General features: G+C 42.8%; 1 protein-coding gene and 1 non-coding gene across 14 annotated transcripts in view; one reads left to right on the top strand and one right to left on the bottom strand.

The window, feature by feature from the left end:
* The window catches only part of APBB2 (amyloid beta precursor protein binding family B member 2), a 405670-nt gene that overhangs the window by 126890 nt on the left and 251059 nt on the right, over window positions 1–27721 (bottom strand). The window lies entirely within an intron of this gene.
* Window positions 21574–21646, top strand: TRNAE-UUC (transfer RNA glutamic acid (anticodon UUC)). The gene has a single exon. It is a non-coding gene; the product is annotated as a tRNA-Glu (tRNA).

The following is a 27721-nucleotide window of genomic DNA, read 5'->3' as shown; positions in this document are numbered from 1 at the left end:
TCCCGGGAGTCCATCGTTCTACCAGGGGAGAGGCGGACCCAGACTGCCACGCAGTCAGCAGCTAGAAACAATGCATTAAATGTCGGCCCAGCCCAATGGATAGACCTTTAAAACACAGCACATGGGGGAAAAATGCCTGTAAATAAATTAAGAACACACACACACATACTAAAACAGCAATGTGTTTTACCTTTTAAAAAACTTCTTGTAATGTGGCTATTCAAAATACTTTATATTACATATGTGGCTCACATTGTATTTCTAGTGGATGGCAGTGGTCAGAGGCTTCCAGTAAGCCAGAGGTACAAGAAGGCTTCTATCCATAAAAATTCTCTGGAGTATCAGGTTAGAAGGTACTGATGAAATGACTTGTTGTTGTTGAGTTGCTAAGTTGTGTCTGACTCTCTGAAACCCCATGGACTGCAGCACACTAGGATTCCCTGTCCTTCACCATCTTCTGGAGCTTGCTCAAACTCATGTCCATTGAGTCAATGATGCCATCTAAACATCTCATCCTCTGTCATCCCCTTCTCCTGCCCTCAATCTTTCTCTGCATCAGGGTCTTTTTCAATGAGTCAACTCTCAGCATCAGGTGGCCAAAGATTGGAGCTTCAGCATCAGTCCCTCCATTGAATATTCAGTATTGCTCTCCTTTAGGATTGACTGGTTTGATCTCCTTACAGTCCAAGGGACTCTCAAGAGTCTTCTCCAGCACCATAATTCAAAACGATCAATTTTGAGGGGGCCCAGCTTTATGGTCTAACTCTCACATCCTTACATGACTACTGGAAAAACCAGAGCTTTGACTGTACAGACCTTTGTTGGCTAAGTGATGTCTCTGCTTTTTATATGCTGTCTAGGTTGGTCATAGCCTTCCTTTCAAGGAACAAGTGTCTTTTAATTTCATGGCTGCAGTCAACATCCACAGTGATTCTGGAGCCCAAGAAAATAAATCTATCACTGCTTCCACTTTTTCCTCATCTATTTGCCATGAAGTGATGGGACCAGATGCCATGATCTTAGTTTTTTGAATGTTGAGTTTCAAGCCAGCTTTTTCACTCTCCTCTTTGACCTTCATCAAGAGGCTTTTTAGTTCCTCTTTGCTTTCTGCCATTTGAGTGGTATCATCTGCATATCTGAGGTTACTGATATTCTCCTGGCAGTCTTGATTTCAGCCTGTGATCCAGCTGGCATTTCACATGACGTACTCTGAATATAAGTTAACTAAGCAGGGTGACAATATACAGCCTTGATATACTCCTTTCTCAATTTTGAACCAGTACATTGTTCCATGTCCAGTTCTAACTATTGCTTCTTGACCTACATACAGCTTTCTCAGGAGACAGGCAAGGTGGTCTGATATTCCCGTCTCTTTAAGAATTTCCCACAGTTTGTTGTGATCCACATAGTCAAACGCTTTAGTGTAGTCAATTAAGCAGAAGTAAATGTTTTTTAGGAATTCCTTTGTTTTCTCTATAATCCAACAAGTGTTAGTAATTTGATCTCTTGTTCCTCTGCCTTTTCTAACCCAGCTTGTAAATCTGGAAGTTCTTGGTTCACATATTGCTGAAGCCTAGCTTGAAAGATTTTGAGCATTACCTTGCTAGTATGTGAAATGAGAAAAATTGTACAGTAGTCTGAACATTCTTTGTTATTGCCCTTCTTTGGGGCTGGAATGAAAACTGACCTCTTCCAGTCCTGTGGCCACTGCTGAGTCTTTCAAATTTCCTCACATATTGAGTGCAGCACTTTAACAGCATCATCTTTTAGGATTTGAAATAGTTCATCTGGAATTCCATCACCTCCACTAGCTTTGTTCATAGTACTGCTTCCTAAGGCCCACTTGACTTCACACTCTAGGATGTCTGGTTCTAGGTGAGTGATCACACCATCATGGTTATCTGGGTCACTAAGACCATTTTTGTACAGTTGTTCTGTGTATTCTTGTCACCTCTTCTTAATCTCTTCTGCTTCTGTTAGGGCCTTACTGTTTCTGTCCTTATCATGCTATCCATGCCCAAGAAATGTTCCCTCGATATCTCCAATTTTTTAGAAGAGATCTCTAATTCCCCATTCTATTGTTTCCTCTTTGCATTGTTCACTAAAGAAGGTTTTCTCATCTCTCCTTGCTATTCTCTGGAACTCTGCATTCAGCTAGGTATATATTGCCCTTTCTCCCTTGCCTTCCACTTCTCTTTCTTTCTCAGCTATTTGTAAAGCCTCCTCAGACAACCACTTTGCCTTCCTGCATTTTTTCCCCTCTTTGGGATGGTTTTGATCACTGTTTCCTGTACAGTGTTACAAATCTCTGACCATAGTTCTTAAGGCATTCTGTCTACGAAACTAGAAGGATATAAAAGCAGTTTAAGATTAAATATTAAAATCCTAAGTCTGGTACTACCAACATTTTTGAACCACTCACAACCTTCCATTGCTCTCGTTTTAAAACTTTTTTAGGATTAATGCGGCTCTTCCGAATTTCACACCCAGTCCTTGAAACTATAGAACTTATCCCAAAGCTATGACTTAGAATAATAAAATACAGTTGTAAAAGTATGATATAATTTATCAATACAGTTGCACAAATACATGATTTAACCATCCACTCCTGGGAGGTGCTTTTTTAAAAATAATAATTTTATTTTTATTTATTTATCTTATTTTTGGCTGTGCTGGGTCTTTGTTGCTGCACAGGTTTTTCTCTAGCTGTGGAGAGCACGGGCTTAGCTGTTCTGTGGCATATGGGGTCCTCCGGATCGGGGATCAAACTCATGTCTCCTCCATTGGCAGGTAGATTCTTAACCACTGAGCCACTGGGGAAGCCCTGAGGTGCTTTTCAAAAATCAAAATGAGGGACTTCCCTGGTGGCCCAGTGGTTAGGACTCTGGATGTCCACTGCAGGGAGCTGCGGTTTGATCCCTCATCAGGGAACTAAACCTGCAAACCTCAGGTACAGCTCCCCCTCCCCGCCCCCCCCCCCAAATCACTAAAAATAAAATGAAAATGACCGAGTAACAATTTAGAGAGAACATACTCAGTAATCCCCCTCTCTCCCACGCTCTCTCTCTGACATGTGTGGTCACATGTTGCACATGGACTATTAATATTTCCCCTGCACTCTTTTGTATGGGGCATTGGCCACCTGTTAAAGGCCTCCGGGCTCCTTCACAAGACCCTTGCATTTTTACCCTTGTATCCCTGGCACTGAGCACAATGCTCAGCACATAATGGAGGGTCAGTAACTACCCACCAAACCAACTGGACAGTTTCGAGACGGGAAGACTGAGATGCTGAGAGAGAAAGAGTCAGATAAGTTATTTTGCTTAATAAAATTATAAAAAAGTAACAAACACTCAGCAATGATTCCTCATTAACACCAGCATTCACATTAATGTTTACTGAAGTGCTGCCCATGTGCCAGGCACTGCTCGAAGCACTGTACAGTTACCTGTTCATTTACTCCTCACTGGAACCTTTCAAGGTTGGGTTATCCCCATTTTATAGGGGATGCTCAGAGAGGGTAACTGGGCTTACCAGGTGGTGTTAGTGATAAAGAATCCACCTGCCAATGCAGGAGATGCGAGAGACACGGGTTCAATCCCTGGGTTAGACAGATCCCCAGTATCTCATGGACAGAGGAGCCTGGCGGGCTATATAGTTCATGGGGTCGGACACAACTGAGCAACCCAGTACATACACACACCCACATACCCCGTAACTCAGCAGTCAAGTGCGCGCGTACACACACACATGGTAACTGACTGACCCTTGGTCCCAGAACTAGTAACGGCAGAGCTGGGATTCAAGGCAGGCAGTCCCACACCTGAACCTACGCTCCCAGGCACCTGTTAGCCAATACACAAAATTATCTATTTCAGGAAATGTGTTGGGAGGAATACAGGGCTCTTATTCTCACGGCTTGCATTCCAACCCCACAGCACTGCATCCATCCAAGCTCTCAAGAGCCTCACCGGGACTTGCAAACGGTTCATGATCAACTGCTGTGGCTACACTGCTGCTGATCGCACCCCCGCTGGCGATTTCCCAGAGAACACCCACTTCAACCTCTCTCTGCCCCTCTTCCTGCACAAAAGAAATTGACCTCTCTGAGCACACCGGTGCACCCAACGCCCTCTGTCCTCCTGTTCCCTGCTGCCTCTTCCGGTCCAGGCCAGCTGCACACTCAGCGGTCTCGACATGCCGTGCATTTCTGCACCCCTGGGCCTGTGTGTGTGCTGTTCCCCTGGATGGGAATCTGCTCCTTCTCTACAGCCTCCAAACTAAAACCTGGTCATCTTTCCTCTATGGAATTTTTCCTAATCATCCATTAAAAAAAAAAATTTAACCAGTTCCGCCCTGTACTATTACCTCCCTTTGGTGACAAAATCATTTAGGGCAATTTTCTACTTAGTGTAAAACAAAGAACATTGCCCACCATCCAGTTCTCCAAGGATCAAGCCATTAACCACTACAGTTGCTGCCTGAAACAGTACACCCTGGAAGGAATTCAAGACAGAAAAAACAGGATAAGGCACTTTGTACTTTGGAAAAATAGGCCCCTAAGATGGCTGCAGATATCTCAGGGGAAAAAAAAAAACAAAGAAACGGCCACACCGTGAGACTTGCAAGATCTTAGTTCCCCAACCAGGAACTGAAACTGGGGCAATGGCAGGGAAAGTCCTGGGTCCTAACCACTGGACCACCACGCAAGTTCACACCAAGTAATTCTTTTCATGAACCCAGATTCCCGCATCTTCCCATACACAGAAAGCACCAAAAGCAAGAACTGAGCTTTCCGATCCCCACAGCTCCCACTGCACAGATCCCCGGCCCAAACTGTGTCCACACTGGTCGCCCTCCGCCCCGCTCTCCTCGGAGCTATCTGAGAGGCTGTCTCCTGGGATATTCTTCGGTAAGACCCCGGATAAAATTCAGCTCACAGCTCTGCCGCTGTGGGTTTTCTTTCATTCGATGTGAATATTATGGTTTCCAGTGCGACACCCTGGTCTTCTCCCCAGCTCCTGAAGACTGGAGTCAAGGGTCATACATGTGTGGGACCTACAACGGCTGCAGTTGAGAGAGAATGCTGAATGTGAGGCGGAAATTATTTCACAGGGTCCCATACACAACCACATTCTTAAGTTCAGAATTTATTATATAGGCAACAAAGTGCTATCAAAAATTTTGAGCAGGAGACTCCATATATTTCGAGATTATTATTATTGACAAGATAGAAAATAGATGAGATATAGCATTATATGTATTGTTATAAAATTTATGTATTATGACACATGTTCAAAAATTACACATCAGTAACAGAAGTGAAAATATTGAGCCAAAAGAACATATAATTACCAGTTCTCCATCCCTATTTAATTTTGCTATCAGTATAAATCAGTGGTTAAAAAAGCAGCCACTGGCCATCTGAAAGAGTCTTTCTTCCCAGCGTGTAAGTGTTGTCATGACAACATGATTGCCTGCTGTATCTCTGTGAACAAGCTTATGTTTAAAGGGAGAGGATGAGGATCAATCAGGTTAAATAAAGACTAAACTGACCAACTTTGAGATGTTTCAACCAGGGTTACCCAATATAATATTATCTCTTTAAATCCCATTAATAAGAGAACCAGGCTGGGAGTTTTGAATCAATAAAACCATGCTTTAGCACCTACATTCTTTACAGATAATAACAACATGCACTTAAATTCCACACACTAGCCCTGTAATTAGTGAGGAATTTTTCAAAACATATTCTGTCCTTACATTTACTGATGTTATCCTACATCATTCCAAGTCAGATGTCACCCTTCTTCTGTCTCATCTCTTTTGAAGGATGTACTCTCATTAGAAGCTGATGCTTTGATTCCAAAAAGACAGGATCGGGGTGATGGTGGTGGTCCACTATCTCCTCTATGCTTTCAAACTATCTAAATGTTGGACACCTTGCACAACCACATCAATTAATTTGAAAATTCTGTGTGAACCAGTATTTGTGAATAAGAACCACAAATGACAAAACCTTGACTAGAAGTTTATAAACAGAATCAATTTTCTTAATTTTTAACATGCACTGGATTTTGGATTCACATCGTCTATTAGGAAATCTGTTGAGATCAATAAATCTAATCTTGAAATTAAAAACAAACCATAACATTGCCACCTCCCACCTCCCACAATCCTGTCTCGAGTCAAAGGCGTTTGGATCCTTGCTGGTTTGAAGTCTGAACATGGTCTCTGGCATCCACCTCGCTTCAGCAATGATCTCACCAAGAGCACCAGGGTGTGTGAGCACCATGGGTTAGACTCTGTGGTCTCTTATCCCCAGGGGACACCTGGAAATACATGGGAGTGTCTGGAGTTCTCACAGCGGGTGGGGGTCAGAGATGCTGAATGTCCTGCAATGAGGCGGTCAGTCTACCAAGGGTGCCCAACTGCCCTGGCTTTCCTACCAGAAGTCCTGAATCCTGCGAACCTGCCCAGCCCCAAGCAAACCACCACCTTAAATCCAGCACAAATAAAGGACTGTCCCTGCTAAAGACCGGAGAGCTTCCTCTCTCAAGGACAGTAAGGATACACTGACCTCTCTGTCCTCCAAGAATTCTCTATGGTTCTACAGCTCACTAGTTCCTCACAAGGGTGAACCTTCAGGCCAGCATTTCTGAGAATAATTCCTATGCCAAGGCTATGAAATGTCCTTTTATTGCTTGGCATATTTCTATTGACTGAGAAACTCCATCGAAACCTAACAAAGGGGAGCATAATTCTTCCTTAGGAGACTCAAACTCAGGAGGAAGGAAACATTTTAAACCTAAAACTCAAACTACACATTGAGAAACAGACCAGTGGCTTTTTGAACCTGCCTCTTCTTATCTTTGGCTTCCTTCATTAATTTTTTTTACAAGTAATTTCCTCGATCACTCTTAAATAGAGAACCTTTTATACCACTGACAACTATAAGAACTAGATTCTGAACTTACTCATTCGAATAAAGGACTCAATAATGGAGTGAGACTCTCTAGGGATAACATTATACATCTTTATGCAGAAATAGCAGACACTCGCTGTGGGAAAATGGTTAAGTCAGCCACTTTTCATTCTCTTTAAATTTCCTCATCCTGAGGCTATTAGATACCAGAGCTGCTCAAGGATTCTACAGTATTTTTCCTAGAAGTGTTTTCCTTATATGGTAATCAAAGGAGTGCTGCTTTCTGTTTAGTGATGTTCCTCTGGAGGCCCAAAGGAGTTAATACCCCTAATTTCATACCGAAAATGTTTCAGTAGCAGGAAAAGAAAGTCTGTCACATAACTGCTCCCCTTGACACCTTTTGGTGCTCTAATCTCACAGCAGGTGGCACATATTCTGCATTAAAATTAGTACAGGCATTTGTGTAAGCAGATAGGCTAGGGGGTCCCAAAGAAGCAGAGCCAGGCATGGCTCTCTTGACATGAGAGAAGCCATTATTGGCCTAAGCCATCTTGGGCTCTAAGCCTGGCCACAACACTTGCCCTTGAACAGGTCTCAGAAATCAGTGATCTCGAGGAAAATGAGGAAATGCAGGAACAAAGGGAAACCCAGCAAGACACGACAATTCAGCATAAACCGAAGTCCCAGTTCCTCCTCAAGGGAAATACAAAACAATCTGATACCTATCTTTGAGTTCTGCAGGAACCAACAGTCCTATTCAGGTGGAGGATGCAATGATGCTTGTGTATGCTTTCTTTTTTAAAAAAAGTTTTTATTGGAGTATAGTGGCTTTACAATCTTGTATTCGTTTCTGCTAAAAAACAAAGTGAATTAATCAGTTATGTGTATGCATACATCCACTTTTTTTTAGATTTCCTTCCCATTTAGGGGTGCTGACTTTTTCTGACTGTCATGACTTCAATCAAGTAAAGCCTGGACTCTGTTAACTTTTGCTCCAAGTCTATGCTGAATTCTTCTCTGCTCAAGCCCCTTCAGGTATATGCATGTACCCTTAGCTTAAAACTTCCCCGGTTTTGCTGTTGGGGAGATATGGCTTTGGGAAAGATCCCCAGTGTTCTTCTTACTTGCTGCAAGTAATAAATCCTTCCTTCTCTTGACTGTGGCTTGGCTGTGTGTCTTTTGGCTTGATACCAATCAACAGGCAAACTCATTTTTTTTTTTTGGTAACATTCCTCCAAATTCTTGGTCTAGATTTAAACCATCGACATGTTTAGCTACGTTGAGTCACTCAGTCGTGTCTGACTCTGTGACCCCATGGACTGTAGCCGCCAGGCTTTGGTCCACAGGGATTCTCCAGGCAAGAATACTGGAGTGAGTTGCCATGCCCTCGATGTAGATGTGAAAAGACAATACTGCATAGCAAATCTTTTCATGTTCACATTCAAGCTTTTATTTATTCATTTATCGTTGGGGCACGGGTTCTTCACTGCTGCGCCCCAGCTCTCCCTAGCGGCAGTGAGCAGGGCTTCCCATGCTGGTTCCTCGTCTTGGGGAGCACAGGCTCTAGCACGGGCCTGTGGGTGCACGGGCTTCAGTTGTCCCGGCACACACGTGGGCTCCAGAGTGCAGGCTCCGTAGCTGTGGCACGTGGGCTTAGCTGCTCCACAGCATGTGGGATCTTCCTGGACTGGTGATCAAACTCGTGTGCCCTGTGTTGGCAGGCGGATTCCTACCCACTGTGCCACGAGGGAAGTCCTGAAGGTTCCCTTGAATTTCACTTAATATTCTTATTGGGCTTCCCTGGTGGTTCAGTGGTAAAGAATCCGGCTGCAATGCAGGAGACGCAGGTTTGATCCCCAGGTCAGGAAGATGCCCTGGAGAAGGAAATGGCAACCCACTTCAGTATTTTTGCCAGGGACATCCCATGGACAGAGGAGCCTGGTGGGCTACACTCCCTGGAGTCACCATAGAGTCAGACATGACTTAGCAACATGATTAAACAACTATATTCTTATGGACCAATCAGTTTATGAGAACAGTGACCAAAGAAAATAAAAAGAAAACTCTTGATTTCAATCTCTAAAAATGAACAAAAGCACTCTCAACAAAAAATAAAACTTTCAAAAACTAGAGCTATTAAATTGTAGACTGCTTTCTTTCAGCACATTTGCTTTGTAAATGATCCATCCAAATAATCCTTTCAAATATTCCCTAATGAAATTATTTTGCCTAATTTTGTATATTTTAAGCCACTCACTAGTTTCCAAATACTCCTAAATAGTGAAATGAAAGGGTCTAGAATAAGCTGAAGTGGCATAGAAATAATTTTGAGCTGAAGGCATTTTAGTTTTTGAAATCCTTTATCTGCCTAAAAGTAGAGCCTCCCAAAAGAACTCAGTAGACATAAATCCCTTTCCTGGGAGCAATTTTAATCTCTTCTGGGAGATGAGAAATCCACACCCAAACCGACTGTCATCAGACTCTCGTATCTGTCTATTCTCCTAAGAACCAACTTATCTTTCAAAAATTATTTGTTTTTCCAGAGTCCCCTTTCTCCCTTCTTCTAAAGTCATTTCTTCTCCCAGAAGTATCCTCTGCTCCTCCCATCCTCTACTAAGACTGTATATAAGCCCCAAATTCTAACAGCCTCTTTGAGTCTCATTTCTTTGTGAACTCTCCGAAGTAAGTAGGTAATTATATCTTTTTTCTCTTGCTAATCTGTCTGAGGTCAGTTTAATTCGCAGGCTCCAATCACTGACTCTAAGAGTGTAGAGGAAAAGTTTTTTTTCCACTGTGGCAAATACAGGGCACTGTGTCATTCACTCACCAGTTCATTCAGTGAACACCTGCCAGGAGCCGGGCTATGGGCTAGGTGCTGGGACCTAGCAGTAAACACTCATGACTGGCCTCACGGAGCTTGCAGTCCACAGGGAAAGAGTGGCATCTAGTTTGCATTTTCAAATTACACTGAGTGTTATAAGAAAAGTAGAGGTGTGTGAGAGGTATAACCCTTATTAATACAGTTGGCCTGCCAGACCCTTCGGGGTAAGGACAGAGTCTAATCCGCTCACTGCTTATCTTCAGAGCTACCTAGCATCCCACACCACATTAGGTGCTTGATAAGAATCTGTTGAATGAATTCCACCACCTTAAACCTTATACTCCAAAATACACAATTCTGGGTAGCCTCTACTGGAAATCATAGTGTTTGTTGAGAACCAGTGGTATGCACATACTGTCTTAGACATTAAATTCTTTCTTTCTCACAGAGAACAGATACCTGTGAATGACACATACCCCTTATCCCAAATGTGTGAGATAGTCTCTAGTTCCCCAGCTAGATCTACTAGCCACTTTTTCTACCCTGCTCAGGGCACTAAGAGTTAGATAGATCCTTTGTAGATTTGGCAATGAAAGGCCTAGCAGGTGAGAGGAGTGTCGGAGAACAAAGAGGTTTGAGTATGAATTCCCCAGCTCCCTCTCTGCAAGAGCAGTCAGGCCAAAACAGGAGGAAGGGGCAGGGCACAGACTTTAGAAGAATGACACAGCCATTAAGGATACGATAAAAAAAAAAATTCCTCCCACAGCCATTCTCACTTTCTGAGAGGACCCCATGCCTGGGGCCCCTCTCACCTTCTAGACTGCATCTGGTTATGGAACATGTACCTCTCTAGATAAATCCACTTCTTACCTATCACTTTTATCTCTCGTTAAATTCTTTCTGTGACAAGACATAAAGAACCTGAGCTTCATTAAGTCCTGAGACCAGGTGTATCATCTCAATTGAAAGACAGTGGGTTCAAGTCCCCAGCCTGGGTTTTGGCCAGGTCTGAGTCCTGGCCTGTGGCTTCAAGTCCATCTGAGTTATGCAGTTTTAACACCACCGCTCTCCTATGCTCAGAGCTGCAAATGCAGCTCTGCCTGGATTTCAAGAACCTTCCTTCCTCTTGGCCTTTTCAACCTGGATATGCTGATAAGAACCTGGCTGCCGCCGACTTCAGAAGGCTTCCCCAACCCTTGGAAATTCTTCTTAATCTTGCCCAAACCTCTGTAAACAGTGCTTCCTGTTAAACTCTCCTCAGTTACTCCACTGAAGAGATCACCTGTTTCCATCTAGAACCCTGATTCACAGAGAAATGTATTATAATTGTATTCCTTTCCTAGGGGTGCTATAACAAAGTACTGCAAGGTGAATGACTTATGACAACAGAAACTTGTTTTACAGTCCTGGAGTCTCAAAATTCAAAAATCAAGGTATTGAGGGAGTCATGCTCCCAAGCCTCTAGGGGAGAATCTTGACCAACTTCATCCAGCTTCTACTTGCCCCAGATGTTCCTTGGTTTGTAGAAGCATCACTCCGATCTCTGCCTCCAGCCTCATAAGGCCACCTTCTTTCTGTGTCTATGTGTATGCGTCTTTATGCGGTCTTCTCCCTGGGTATGTGTCCAAATCCCCCTCCTCCCAGAAGGGCGGATTTGATGATCTCTGCAAGAACCCTATTCCCAAACAGAATCATACTCAAATGCACAAAAGGTTAGGATTTCAACATATCTTTTTGGAGGACACAATTCAACCCACAACAATATGTAATGTATCAGTGATATCTTCCATACCCAGAGTTGTTAGAGGGCAGGAAGAAATCCTCATCAATCTGCCCCACAGGACCTAGCCCAGGGCTGTGCCCACAGAAGGTGCAATCGCTGTGTGCTTTCACAGACCCAACAAAACAGTAAACTGGTAAATGAACAGCATGTAAGAGCTATTTAAAAAGAGAACTGTGGTTTTATTATAGCTAAAAACATCATGTTAATAGAGCCTAAGAGTTGTGTGACTACTTCCTCTGCATCAGAGCATTCTAAGGAGGGGTGCTGAGCTTACAGTTTGCCTGTACATCTAGCTTTGCTGTTGTTGTTCAGTCGCCCAGTGATGCCCGACTCTTTGAGACCTCATGGACTGCAGCACGCCAGGCTTCCCTGTCCTTCACCATCTCCTGGAGCTTGCTCAAATTCATGTCCATTGAGTCGGTGATGCCATCCAACCATCTCATCCTCTGTCGTCCCCTTCTCCTCCCACCTTCAATCTTTGCCAGCAACAGTGTCTTTTCCAATGAGTCAGCTCTTTGCATCAGGTGGTCAAAGTATTGGCGCTTCAGCATCAGCCCTTCCAATGAAGATTCAGGACTGATTTCCTTTAGGATTGACTGATTTGATCTCCTTGCAGTCCAAGGGATTCTCAAGAGTCTTCTCCAGCACCACAGTTCAAAAGCATCAATTCTTCAGCACTCAGCCTTCTTTATAGTCCAATTCTCACATCCAAACATGACTAGTGGGAAAACCATAGCTTTGACTAGATGGACTTTGTTGGCAAAGTGATATCTCTGCTTTTTAATATGATGTCCAGGTTGGTCATAGTTTTTCTTCCAAGAAGCAAACATCTTTTAATTTCATAGCTGCAGTTACCATCTGCAGTGATTTTGGAGCCCCCAAAAATAAAGTCTGTCACTGTTTCCATTGTTTCCCCATCTATTTGCCATGAAGTGATGGGACTGGATGCCATGATGTTAGTTTTCTGAATGTTGAGTTTTAAGCCATCTTTTTCACTCTCCTCTTCAACAAGAGGCTCTTTAGTTCTGCTTCGCTTTCTGCCATAAGGGTGGTGTCATCTGCATATCTGAGGTTATTGATACTTCTTCTGGCAATCTTGACTCCAGCTTGTGCTTCATTCAGCCCAGCATTTCGCATGATGTACTCTGCATATAAGTTAAATAAGCAGGGTGACAATATACAGCCTTGATGTACTCCTTTCCCAATTTTGAACCAGTCCATTGTTCCATGTCTGGTTCTAACTGCTGCTTCTTGACCTGCATACAAGTTTTGCAGGAGGCAGGTAAGGTGGTCTGAAAGGTCAGTTTTCTTTCCAATCCCAAAGAAAGGCAGTGCCAAAGAATGCTTAAACTACCACACAATTGCATTCATTTCATATGCTAGCAAAGTAATGCTCAAAATTCCCCAAGCCAGGCTTCAACAGTATGTGAAGCAAGAACTCCCAGATGTTCAAGCTAGATCTAGAAAAGGCAGAGGAATCAGAGATCAAACTGCCAACGTCCGCTGGATCATAGAAAAAGCAAGAGAATTTAAAAAAAAAAAAATCTGCTTCTTGACTACGCTAAAGCCTTTGTATGGATTACAACATCTAGTTTTAGACATACCTAATTCTAACATCTCCACAAAGATCTGTCTAGAGAAGTAACCCTCTTTAATACAATCAGGGAACATCTATTGAACAACTCCCGCTTTTGGGCTGGACCCTAAGATAAATCCTGACAAAACAGACATGAAGGAGCCACGGCCACTGCCTCCAAGGAGTTCACGTCCCGGTGCAGCCAGAACTGCCTCGTGCGCCAGCGCTGAGGCCGTCGTGCTCACTGCACATCTCTGCTTTCTTCCCGCACCCAAGCAGACTTATACCTCTTTTTTGGTGACTCAAGGCCATTACTCCAAACGTCACCTACCACAATGAGAGGCACTAAACATTTTACCTATATCCCTGCTATTCAACATGCTCTCTTGAGCACTGAAGATTTGTTCTGGGTTCCCTCCTCCTCACCCAGCCCCAGTGCTGAGCTATCACCTTGCTAATATTGGAAGGCGTGGCTCTATCAGCTCCTTTTTTCCCTTGATCCTTCTTTCCACCTCCCAGTTCCCTCCTAACCCATTAAATCTAACCCCGTGTCTACTACAAAGCCACGTTAGAAATGTGTAAATTGGAGTAAATAGGCTTGGAGCAAGCACCTGGATATTCTTAGTAAGTGAAATGAAAGCAGTTCAGTACAGAGACAATGGAGCCTCTATTTGTGACTTCTCAACAGGCTTCTGCCCTTGTTTCAGCTTCTCATCATTGATGTAGTCCTGCCCCCTACACCTCTCCACTAGGGTGGTTTTCTACAAGGAGCAGTAATCACAACTAATTCTATCTGATTACATGGTTTTATTATTGTCTGATTCCTGCAATGGAATTTCAGCTCCTTGAGGCTATAAATGGGGTAGATGGATCTAATGGCATATCTTTAACATCATGTACATATTTGGTATACACTACATGCTGTTAATAAGCATATTCATCGCCTAACATTTATTACTTCTTGCTACTCTAGGCTTCCCTGGTGGCTCAGTGGTAAAGAATCCACCAGCCAAGCAGGAGACATGGCTTAGATCTCTAGGACAGGAAGATCCCTTGGAGGAGGAAATGGCAACCCACTCCAGTATTGCCGGGAAAACCCCATGGAAAAAAGAAGCCTGGCAGACTATGGTCTATAGGGTCTCAAAAGAGTCGGACATGACTTAGCAACTAAACAACAAATACAGTTGCTCCAGGCACCATACACTTTATCTCATATAATCTTATGGCTGGCCTAGAAGGAAGGGCATTATGCCATAAAGTATCTTGTATAGTGCACAGAAACAACTTTCAGGTAAATAAGAGATTTGAGTGCAGTAAGAAAAGAAAGAAACCCTACTTTCCCCTATATAAACCTCATTCTTTACAAAACGGACAGACATTCTTTACTTATTCAAGGGAATCTGATAAATATCTGCTTTCCTGTTTAATCCAAATCAGTAAATTTAAGTCGCAGGCGGACTCTCTCCTATCTGGGCTTCCTTGGTGGCTCAGACAGTGAAGAATCTGCCTGCAAAGTGGGAGACAGGGGTTCACCCCTGGGTTGCAAAGATCCCCTGGAGGAAGGCATGGCAACCCACTCCAGTATTCTCGCCTGGAGAATCCCATGGACAGACGTGCCTGACGGGCTACAGTCCATGGGGTCGCAAAGAGTCAGACATGACTGAGCGACTAATCCCACACAGTAAATTTAAGTTACTCCAAGATTTTAATTTTGGGGGTCTTTATTTTTTCATGAATTTTTATACCTTCTTCTGGACAAACTAGGAAAACTATCAGCAGTAATAAGGTCTATGCAAACTCATGAAATATTAACAATGTTTAGGCTATTTTTGCTTCACATAAATGTTGTTCTTTTCTCTCTTCTATAAAATTCAGTGCTATAGAGTTAACAGTATACAGAAAATTTACTACATTTAGACTTTAATTCCAAATTATTTTTTACATCTGAAAAAAATCCAAAAAATTTGAACTCAAATCCAAAAATTCCAGCTTCAAAATAGCAAATTAGACAATTTCAGAATGGTGCTTACTGCAATTTTATGTGAAATGTATAATTTACTGTAATAAAATGATAACATTAATGGGACTCACTAGGTATGAGAGTTAACCAAGATGCTAATTCTTCATCTGACACCAGGTGGCAGACATTTTAACATTAAAATTAGCTATTTTCATAGGTACTTCTCTAAATCCTTTGATTCAGAGATTGCATACCTTTGAGGACCACATTACTTACTCTAGGAATTCCCAAAGTGTCCCCATATTAAAGAGTGGTCCTAAGACCACTTAGCAGTTGCGGTCACAAAGCCTTTGACAGTGAACAGGTGTACTGAACCTAACGTGTGAGGGCCATTCTGCTATGCAGTGGGTCTGGGCATCACAGGCTTTCAAGTCTACGGGTGGGGTTAATACTAATCAGATGTCATTCAAAGAATTAAAGAACTGAACATTTTATTTGTGCTACGAAGGAGAACCTCTGTAAGTTCTCTTCACACACCTCACAGATGAACTGTGCCAGAAGCCTTGCCATAGGGAGAATATCCCAAGTGTCTCCAAATGCAAAGCGCCTTGCTCTTAACATGCCAGCAGGAGGGTGTCTCGTATTCTTACTAAGCACTCGTCAGGAAAAGACCCAAATTATAATGAAGCCAGTGTACCTTTAATGAGATGTGTGCTTTATTTGTCTCAAGAGCATCTAAATACATTTGAAAATGAGTCCCACACATATAAATATATACTCGGGACACATGGAAATGGAGCGTCTGAAATGTCTCCTTGTTCTCAGAGGTCTGAGGCCCGCAGCCTTGGAATGACTACAGTCTGTGACAGACAGAAAGATGACCGCCAGGAAGACACTGGACCGTCCCAGACCTCAAGGAACCTGCTTTCCAGTGGAGATTTAACAAACCTCAAAAGTAAGGCTTCAGATAAAGTGGAAAGTGAAACACAAACCCAGGCTCAGCAGGGCGTGGCCAAGGATAAGAGGCTTCAGAGAAGCTCTGACAGAACGATTTGGCCATTCTCGTGTGAAGGTTACAGATGTCCTTGTGCGTGCCCATAACCAAGGGCTGATACACATGAAGATGCAAGAGACGGGACTCAGAAATAGCCTGTGGTTGCCCCGTTTTCTCTGTTTGGCAGATTTTGCCCACCAATATTCCTTGACAACAGCCAAAGATGTGTGCTCCGACCCAAACTGGCAACTAGTCCAATGCTTCACCCCAAGTCAGGCAGCTCTGAGGCTGGGCTAAGCCTCACCGCTAGGGAAGGCCGCTCTGCTTCTCGTCAACACATCCACCATCTCCGGGCTGGGACAAAAACCAGTTGATTTGGTAACAGTCAATTTTCAAGCTAAGGGTGAGCCTATCCTCCTGGGAGGTTACTTAGCAGTGGGCAGCCTGAAAAGGAAGCTTGAATACAAACCGCTACACAGAAACACTGCCTTGCCAGTGGTAAGATTCTACTACAGAAGAAGAAATGGAGAAAATATTCAAATATCTTTATACTTAAATAGATTTTTTTAAACTAGTATCACTAAATATGGGAAAAAAGCATGGAAAATTAGTTAATGCATATTAATCCAACTGTCCATCACAGTTAAAGGGTTTTTTGGTGAGGCAGTTGACTCGTAAAAGCTTTCTCTGGCTCCTCTCCCCAGCCTCAGCTCTACAACTCCTTGCCTGTATGAGTCATCACGAAAATTACGAAGATGACAAATAACAACCAATCAAAAGCTCATTTTATCCAAGATTCTATTTCATTTAGTAACTAATTCATAAACACATTAGAAGAAAAATGTTCAAATTCAAGATAATAATGGCAAATAAGGAAAACTGTTTATTAAAGTCAATGCGTCCCTGACTAATAAGAGTACTTGAAGCTTATCCTTTAGAAAAATTCAGAAACACATGAAAAGACAAGACAAAAAAGGGCCAGCAGACACCTCTTTCCTCTACTCCACGACCTTGGCAAGCTGTCTCCACGGAGACTGTTTTCTCATCTGTACAAGGAGTTCAGATAACTAACTGGATGAGTGAGCTCCACGGTTTTCTAACACTCTGTGATTTTACATTTGGAAAAGAAAGGCTAGATATTTTATTCTGCTTAACATTTCCCCAAAAGTTGCACATCAGAATCTATACCTAGTCAGAGATTTCTAGAAATTAATACTGTTACAGAGTTTCTAGCCAATTAACAGTTAAGATTTGGTGCCCAACATACAATAAACAATCTTTGGAGATGTAGTAGGCAGATTTCTAGGAAGGTTCCAAGATTCCTGCCTCCCGTGATACATGCTTTGGACAGTTCCCTCCCCTCAGAATGGGCAAGACTGAGAAACACGAGGGGGTATCACTTCTGTGATTAGGACACATTGGAAGGTGAAGGATTCTGTAGATTTAACCAAGATCCCTCACCAGTGAACTTGGTTGTTTTTCAGTTGCTCAGTCATGTCTGACACTTTGCAGCTCCATGGACTGCAGCACGTCAGGCTCCTCTGTCCTCCACTATCTCCTGTAATTTGCTCAAATTCATGACCATCGTCTCAGTGATGCTATCTAACCATCTCATCCTCTGCTGCCCCCTTCTCTTTTTGCCTTCAATCTTTCCCTGCACTGGACTTTCTTCCAATGAGTCGGCTCTTCTTTGCATCAGGTGGCCAAAGTACTGGAGCTTCAGCATCAGTCCTTCCAACGAATATTCAGGGTTGATCTCCTTTAGGACGGACTGGTTTGCTCTTCCTGCTGTCCAAGCACTCTCAAGAGTCTTCTCCAGCACCCCAATTTGAAAGCATCAATTCTCTAGTGCTCAGCCTTCTTTACGGTCCAACTCTCATATTTGTATATGACTACTGGAAAAGCCATGGCTCTGACAACATGGACCTTCGTCGGCACAGTGATGTCTCTGCTTTCTAATACAGTGTCCTTCTAAGGAGAAAGAGGCTTTTAATTTCATGGCTACGGTCACTATCCACAGTGATTTTGGAGCCCAAGGAAATAAAATCTGTCACTGCTTCCACTTCCCCCCCTTCTATGTGCCATGAAGTGATGGGACTAGATGACACGATCTTAGTTTTTTCTCATGTTGAGTTTCAAGACAGCTTTTTCACTCTTTGAAAGGGAGATTATCCTGGATGGGTCTCACCTAATCAGGCGAGCCCTTAAATGAGACAAGCAGCGCAGACCGGCCTTGAAAAAGCCAGCTGCCATGTGCAAAGGAGGGGACCACGTGGCAAAGACCTCAGTCTAGTCTCCAGAGCGGAGAGTGGTCCTGGCCGAGAGCTGCCGAGAAAACAGAGGTGCTGGTCATACAACTAAAAGGGAATGAACTCTGCCAGCAATCAGTGAGCTGGGAAAAGGACCCTGAGCCTCAGACGAGACTGCAGCCTTGGCTGACACCTTGGCTTCAGCCTGTGAGGCTCTTAGCAGAAGACCCAGCTAACCTATACTCATAATCCAGACCCACAGGACCTAGAGATGCTTGTGAGCATCTGTTAGTCAGCGACAGAAAACTAACACAGGACACTTCGGACTTTAGGGAGGGCTTCCCTGGTAGCTCAGTTGGTAAAGAATCCGCCTGCAATACAGGAGACCCCGGTCCAATTCCTGGGTCGGGAAGATCCACTGGAGAAGGGATAGGCTACCCACTCCAGTATTCTGGCCTGGAGAATTCCATGGACTACAGTCCACGGGGTTGCAAAGAGTCAGACATGATTGAGCAACTTTCACTAGACTTTGGGGAACAAAACCAGGGGGTGTTTCTCCATTTTACCACCAAGTAGACCTTTTCCAGGGTTTTCCAGTCCACATTTTCCTGGAAAGCACTGTCTGCTTACTCAAGACTTCTTTCTTCTGAATCCATTTTGGATTCATTGAGTCTTGTATAACCTTGGCCTGAAAGACCAGTAGCCATTCCACTGTGGGCATGAGATAAAAGGAAGAAGGTCCACATGTGGTCCACAAAGGGATACAGCAGAGCCAGTGAGTGTCCAATAAAGTATGACCATGCAGTTCAAAGATATGTGACACTGTAGAGGGGAAGGTTTGGTACAGTTTCAAAAGCTGTAGAAGTTATAGTCCTAAAGTTAGATCCCTTCTCCATTTTGTGCAATCTAGTAGACAGTATTTACAGTCTCATAGCTTGATAGCTGTATATGGGCACAGAATAAAACTTTAAATTGTGCAGCTTTGGGATAAGGACCAAAAAGGCAGCAAGACATATCCAAAATTTACTATTTCTTAAACTCAGACTTTTTCTTAAGTCTATTCCAGCTTCTAGTCTTTTTTTCTTGACTAGGAGAAATCTCAGGTTCCTGAGGTGGGATGGGAGAACCACCTGTGTCAGATTCACTCAAGGATACCTGCCAACATGGAGACTCCTGGGCCCCAAAGAGCCAAGAACTGGAATCTCTGTGGGGAAGGACCCAGGGAACATATACTTCAACATGCTGAGTCTTGCACAGTCATTCTGCAAGCCAGCAATCTAACTTGGCTAATTCCATCCATTTATAGATGAGGAACACAAGCCTAAGCAACTTGTTTACAGAGACATGGTGAGCAAGGAGGAGAGTTAAAATTAAAATCAGGAATGTAAAATCTACTAACACAGACTAGGAAGCTGGAAATGAATCAGTGTCCCTGTGTTTTCCACATTAATATTCTCCCCAATTAGTAGAGATAATTAAGCATTGAAGATAAAATGACTCTAATGACAGAAATATGTAAACACATTAGGGGAAAAATTCCATTTCACCAAGATCTGTGATTAGTTAGCATGGTATGGCTGGTGCAATTTGACAGTACACTGAGTTATCATTGGAATGGTTTGGGACGAAGGTTCCTCATTGAACCTTATCTTCCAACCACCCATTAGCTCCAAACAATGAGTATCCATTCTGGTTTTAGGTGTGGTGTCTGCTCTCTGCAGACAACGAGGCTATCACAGTGATGTGTGCAGGCTGCCTCCACCCTCTCCAGGTGCGGTCCCCATAGCACTTCCACTGCAGCAGTCACCTTTGGGCTTGGGACCACCCTTCCTCAGGTGCAGAGCAGGCAGAAAAGTAGAGTCTGCCTGAAGATAATCCCCAAGCTCACTCCATCACCAACTGATCACAAGCTGTTGCTGTGGATTTATATGTATTCCTTCGTTAGGATAGCACTTCAACATTACGTTAAAATCCCACCCCCCGCCCCAGTTCCTTAGAATGTGACTGGATATAGAGACGGAGCCTTCAAAGAAGTAATTAAGGTTATATGAGGGTGTTAGGGTGAGCCCTAACCCAACAGGACTGGTGTCCTTATAAGAAGAAGGATACCAGGGGTGCATGTACAGGGAAAGACTACATGAGAAGGAAGCAAGAAGGTGGCTATTTACAGCGAAGGAGACAGACCTCAGAGGAGCCCAACTCTCCCGCCACCGTGACCTTGGACTCTCAGCCCACAGAACCGTCAGAAAATTCACTTCTGTTGTTTAAGCCAAAAAAAGAATAAAACACATATTTCTGCAAATCTTACATATCAGGAACTAATAAACATTTCGCAAATACTCTCTTCCTATTCTAGGAGGTGGGTAAATATTCTTTGTCTCAGTAATAAACAGAGCAGCCAGAGCTGCCTTAGTACCATGTCACTAAGTCAGAGTCCAAATCCAGAGTTCTGTACACTGTTGATGTTGTGATCCCTGAATCATGAAGTCTCTTGTAAGAAAAGGAAAAACAGGCATTCTTATTTTGCAACACTGCTAGTGAATTCACCGGTTAATGAAATGATCCAAAGAAAGCCCTGGCTCGACAAGCATCTGGTTAATATGCTGGGGGTGGACTAGTCCACAGATTCATAACTTGGTCTTGATCCTTGGAGGCAAAAGAAGGCAGCAGTGCAGAACGACCAGTGCAAGGGATCACTGGGTGAGGCTGGGAAACTGATGGCTCATCAGTCTCCATAAATCACACACCCAGGAGGTCTTCCCCAGCCGTGCCAGGACAGTGATCAAGTATGAAACCCACAGGTGGGCCGGCCACCTAGGGAGCCTGCCCATCTCAAGATGGTCAGAGTTGGACCATAAAGAAGGCTGAGAACCAAAGAATTGATGCTTTTGAATTGTGATGTCGGAGAAGACTCTTGAGAGTCCCTTGGACTGCAAGGAGATCCAACCAGTCCATCCTAAAGGAAATCAATCCTGAATATTCATTGGAAAGACTGATGCTGAAGCCCTAGAACTCTGGCCACCTGATGCGCAGAGCCGATTCATTAGAAAAGACCCTGATGCTGGGAAAGACTGAAGCAGGAAGAGAAGGGGACCACAGAGGATGAGATGGTTGGATGGCATCACTGACTCAATGGACATGAGTTTAAGCAAGCTCTAGGAGATGGTGAAGGACAGGAATGCCTGGCATGCTGCAGTCCGTGGGGTTGCAAACAGTCAGACTGAACTGAGCGACAAACAACAACAAAAATAAAAGTTCAGGGAATTCCCTGGTGGTACAGTGGTTAGTGCTTGGCGCTTTCACTGCCAAGGGCCTAGGTTCGATCCCTGGTTGGGGAACTAAGATCCCATATGCTGCGTGGTGTGGCAAAAAAAAAAATTTTTTTTAAGTAAAAGTTCAAGTCACTGAACCTAGAATCAGGTATCTTTGGGTGAGTTCAGAGCTGTCTTTTCCTTTCAGGGATCTTAGAGGCCTACTTTAAGATGAGAGAATGGAGGGCAAAATAGATTAGGTAAAATTAAGCATGGCATTAAGGGTTTTGGAAGAGGGTATATGGTCACTGGTCAAATGAACTGCTCCACCAAGGAAGTCGAGCGCTGAGCAACAGGTGGGGTCACGGAGGTAGTGTCCCCTGACATCCCTGCTCAAGGGCATCTCGCTCTGTTCTGACACTGCGGGCTAGACGTCCATGTGGGTCACTGCAGAGTGAGTGATGGGCTCCACACTGTCCAGTCTCCTGGAGCCCGAAGAGGTGAAACGACAGCTAACAAGCAGCGAAGAGGCAGAGAAAATCTGCCCGGAGGAAGTTGGGAATTGAGTGCTGCTGCTTCTTCCTTCTTTTTTTTTTTTTGGTAGAAGGAATAGTTTCTAGTAGACATGTTAATATGCTGCAGTATTCATATTATAGGGAATATAAGAAATTAATAATACATTTTAATAGATTTTTTAAAAAGACACTACCATGGTGATGAATGCCATATTTAACATTCTTGCTGAGACTCACACACGAGGAAACAGACTCGGGAACCCACCATTTGTCACAGCTTTGTTTACAACAGCAAACTTTCTTGGCAGTGGGATCTGTCAAAAATTCTTTATCTGAATAGCTCCTCTAGAAAAATACTTGCACATATTCATGAGATGTGTAAGAGTATTCATAGAAGACTAGTTTGTTGAGGAAAACAAGAGCAAACCTAAGGCCTGGCAACAAGGAACAATAAAATAAACGGAATGGACCTAAATTTGAGATGATGATGCAGCAGCATGAGGAGGTCTTTGTACTGAACGTGGAGCCTTGGACTAACCCTAACCCTAACCCTTCCTGTATTCTAATCCCAGCTCCACCGATGCCTCTTACAAGGTGTATGGCTGTGAACGAGGCTGTAACCAGCAGTGGTCCATGAATCGCTGTTTCCCTGTTTAAGAGACCGGCTACATGACCTTAGGAAAATTCTGTAACGTCTCTAGGACTCAATTTCCCCATACTGTAAAATGCAAATAATAACAGTGGTCTACTTACAGGGCTCATGGGAGGTTTATCAGTAAAGTGCTTATAACACTGCCTGACATAGAGTAAGGGTCATTTAAGTGTTAGTTTTTAGTAGCACTATTCCCCAATACATATTGTGTGTTCAAGGGGAATGCGGGAGAGAAAAACACTTATAGATTATCCCATTTATAGAAAATAAAACCAGTAAGCCCCAACACAGCTCTCCTATTCCCCCTGCTTTCCTCCTACCTCAACACACACACACATACAGACAGAAGAGAGATGGGGAGACAGGAATGGGTGTGAGAGGAAATTCTGACTGACAAGTCTAGCCTTCAGAACTGTAATCTTTTGGAACCTGAATCATCTACACTGGCTTTCTCCGTTTTTACCTCCTACTCACTCCTAATGTTACATCAAACTGCATTCTGCTCATATCACATCTCCAAAATTACTCTCTAGTCGTTAATAACCTCTTACTGGTAAAACGAAAATGTATTTTTTCAATTCTCATTTTATTCCACTTCTTTATGCCTTTCAACACTCTTTTAAGAGCGGGTTCCAGGAAGCCACACCTTGCTGTTTGCCACACCTGGCTCTTCTGCTCCGCTCCCAGGTCCCCGGTCTCCCTGGCATTCTCCTGCCCTCCACGGCGGCCTTGGGTGCTTTCTCTGGACTCTTGAGTCTACTTGTAGGCAACCTCCTCAGTGCCCAGGGCTCCTGTTACGATTTCTGGGGACATTCCTCACATTTGCACCCTCACTGCAGATCCTTCCTGAGCACCTGACGACAAAAACTGCCCACTGGGCATCGCTGTCTGGATATTTTGAATGAGATATCGTGTTGAGGCCCAATCCTCCGGCTTCCATCCTTCCCTACCTCATCCCTTCAGTTACGGAAGCCACATACTCAGGGCCCCTCTCGACAAATCCCTCTTCTTCACAGTGGATTCCTCTATCCCCCTTTCATCCATCTCCCCCCCTCCTTCCAATCTCAGTAGCTACCTTCTTCAGGCCAAAACAATCTCTCACCTGGGACTCTGTGACTGCCTCCGAACTGGATTCCAGATTTTACCCTTCCTCCCAGAGGTTCTTAACCAGGGTCCAGGATCTTCAGAACTATTACATTTTTATTTTCATTAATCTCAGACTGAAATTTAGCATTTCCATGAGTCATGAACATTAGCAACAAACCATGCTAGTATTAATACTAGCAGAATGCTAATATTAAATAGTATTGGGAGAATACCAATATTCCAAATACTGCTGTGATTTTGCCAACAAAAGAAATCAGGTATTTTTGTATAACATGACAATTGTTAGATATATTGTTCACTGTCATTATTACTTTGAAACTGTGGTAGCTATTAGACCCCCCACTAAATCTGACTATGTAATACATTAAGAAGCACACACACCATGACATCACATGTGTCTTTACTTTGTTGACAATTATATTTCAATACAGTTGGTCTCCTTTTGTAACCCTTTGTGTTTTATGTTATAGGTTTTAAAACATTATTCTTAGAGTTTTCCTTGAGCATCACCAAACAGCCTAAGCTATCAATAGCACAATAAGAGTCAAGAACTCCCGATAGCTAATTTTCACACCATGGTCAAAGTTATTCTCTCAAAACACAAACCGTATGTCACCTTCACATTGTCAACGTCACCATCACCTGGTTTCCCCCTCCCTTGCTAATAAAAACTACTCAATAATCTGGCCCTCCCTACCTCTCTGACCGCACCTGGCATCAACCCCTTGCTGCTGAGGCTGTAGCCACACTAGCTGCCTTTAGGCAGTTCAAGTTTGCCATCCTCCACCTGCCCCAGAGACTTGCTTCTCTGCCCACTCACCCCTATCTACTGCCTCCACCTGTTGACACAGCTAACCCTTTCCCATCTTCAGACCACCCTTACGCATCTCCTCAGTAAGGCCCTCCTGGGACCCCAAGGCCATCCTTTCCCTTGGCTCTACATTCAGGCCTACCAGAGCTTTCTCCCCACCGCACTTTTCACAGTTAGTATAACCTCCTCTCCTCTGTGAAGATATCAGTTCCACAAGACAGGAACCATGAGTGCTTTGGCTCTATTTCACTGCAGACCATTGCTAGAAAATCAATTAACATTTGTCCAATGAACGAGTGGCAGAAAAAAACCAACCTAAATATCCAATGATGAAAGCAATTAAATAGGTGATGGCATTACACAACCCAAGTTACTAGGCAGCCTTTAAAAATAATGTAGTAGAAGTATATTTACTGACATGAAAATTTATCAATATATCTAATACTTAATGTAATAATAATTGTAAGGGGCAAGCTACCAAGCAACTGTTCAGCAATTTCATCCTTATTAAGAAGGGAAAAAACAGATACATAAACATATGAAAAGATAGTGCCACAGAACAAAGTCTGAAAGGACAGTCATAAAATACATAATAGTCCTTACCTCTGGGTAGCAGAGTTGGAAAAGATTTTAAATTGTACATTTATGTCTACCTTGTGTCTCCTTATCTAACCCTGTCTTTAATGAACACTTATGCAGTTAATAAATTTTTAAAATTTCAAACTATCTGCTTTATTATTTTTTTTAAATAATTAAACAACCCACAGGTGGTACATTATGTTTAATTAACTAGGATCCATATCAGCAAGATTTATCTTAGGAGATGAGCAAAACTCTTCATGAGGGTACATAAAGGACTGCAGAACCCAAATATATACCTCACAGTCAGCACAGTGTCCATGGTGAGATAACTAATATCAGGACAGGTCTTTTCAGGTTAGTACTGACTTCATTACCTTGTAAAATCCACTTTAGTTATAGTCAATTTCATGTTCAACATATTGACTACTCTACCAACCACAATAAAAGAAAAGATAAAAATCATGGCAATTTCTGTTACTATTAAAGGCAGATTTCTTACCAGATATATTGAAATTACAGTAATATTTTTTTCATCCTGCTACAATTTAACCACCCACGTTATATCTCCAAGTATTAAAACAATAAAAAGATAAGATTAATTAATTTGAGATAGAGTAAAGCTGGCTAAAATAATGAACATTAATATATTCTGGAAAGTTGAGCAAAGTAGCATTTATAGATATATGTCAAACTGAGAGATGGGTCAAGGGTAATGATGATCTTCAGATCCAGTTGATATTCCATTAACGGCAAAAAAGTTACTTTGTCCTGCACTAGTGGGTCTGGCTGGAATGAACTTGCTGATTCATATTATCTTGAGTACAGACTTTTTCTACTTGGATAATTTAATAGGCTGTCCCAGAGAAGAAATTAGTGACACATGAAGGGGAAAAAAGAAGTTTTCTAAAAGACTCTAGCTCTGTTTGAAAACCTTCAAGCTCCATGGATCACAATTTCCAAGCCTCACCACTCAGACCATAAGAAAGCTAAGAACTTTATTTTGAGACCACTCTTAAAGCTACTCCATCAATTCAAAATTGCTCATTTCCTTTTTTTTATGATTCCCTCACTGCCAGCCCAACAAAATAATAAGGTAACAAACAGAGTTCCAAAACAATCCAGAAGCAAGCTTTAACCAACAACATACCGTAGGTAATAAAAGAGCACTTACAACCTCTCACTGGGACAATGCAATCCACTCTCAGCGTATCTGCAGCCAGCATCCTTCAGGCTTCGAGCTACATTTCTCAGCAGCTTTCTACCCTTCTCATGCCTGCAGATCAGCTCCTCATTAAGTGAGGCACACCGTTTTGTGTTAATTAGCTCAAGCAGAATCCATTCTGTAGGGAAGAATGAAATCACCTCTCCCATGCACCTGGGCCTGGACATCACACTGCTGAAGCTCCAACATGAAATGGCATCAATGCCTCCCTGCCTGGATGGGCTGGGAACACAGCAGCTAAGAAAAGCGCATTCACCACCGAGCTGCTTCCAGCTTGAAAGACACTGGTGCATGACCTGACTTATTCCTTTAAGAGACAAGATCAAGAAGCAGGGCATTTGATCATGAATCTATTGTATTAATCCATCACCCATGATTGATACCAAGTAGCCGCCCAAACAGCAAACACTGCTCACATACACACTCCTCTTAGAGCAAAAGAAGCCGTTCAAGAAGAAGATCTTCACTGCAGATCGTCTGGCTAAACATGGAGGAGAAAAAGGGAAGAAACAACGAAAAATAATAAAGACAAATTAAGGAGACACAATTCTTCCCCGGGTCCCTAAACTTCAGTGCTTCACAGGAGCAAAACAGGAGTGGTAGAAATTTATGTTTGTGAAAGGCTATTGAAGAGAGCGCTGTTCTCATCAGAAAGTCCCTCCCCTTTTTAACCATAATCAATAATTTAAAGCAAAGCCAAAAATCATGTCAGCCAAAATGACCAAGGAAACTTTTTTTGCACAATGTAGGAGTAAAATTAAATTAGTGTCCATTAAGAAATGACAACGCTTAAGAGAATTACTAGGTAAAAATATTAACTCTTTTTCACAGTGTGCCAATATACTAACTTGAAAAGTTTAGTGTTAAATAATAAGATATCAAGTATATGTATCAGGTGCTAAATAATAAGATAGCAAGCATACGGATCAAAAGAATAATAAATTTATCTTTTTTATTACTTGGACATTTGATTTACTGTCAAAGTTTAAAAGGTTGATTTGGAATTTGATGGCAGAAAACAGGCTTCAGAACCTGGCCATGTAATGGTAAAAACTTGTTTCCTTCCTCTGATCAGCAAATTTCTTCAAGTTATAAAACAATCAGCAGGAAGCTCTGATGGTCTGATTACAAATTACCCTGAGCCAGTTCTTTATTTTACTGTTCCTTGTTCTCTTAAGGTAATGATTTGTACCCTGAGGGATAAGAAGGTCTATTTAATATTTCACAGGCCTTTTTCTTTTTTTTTTTTAGATCCGACATTCCATTCTAATGA

The sequence above is a fragment of the Odocoileus virginianus genome, chromosome 21, assembly GCF_023699985.2.
Source record: "Odocoileus virginianus isolate 20LAN1187 ecotype Illinois chromosome 21, Ovbor_1.2, whole genome shotgun sequence".
NCBI classification, from domain to species: Eukaryota; Metazoa; Chordata; class Mammalia; order Artiodactyla; family Cervidae; genus Odocoileus; species Odocoileus virginianus.
This window is presented reverse-complemented; position numbering and strand designations above follow the sequence as displayed.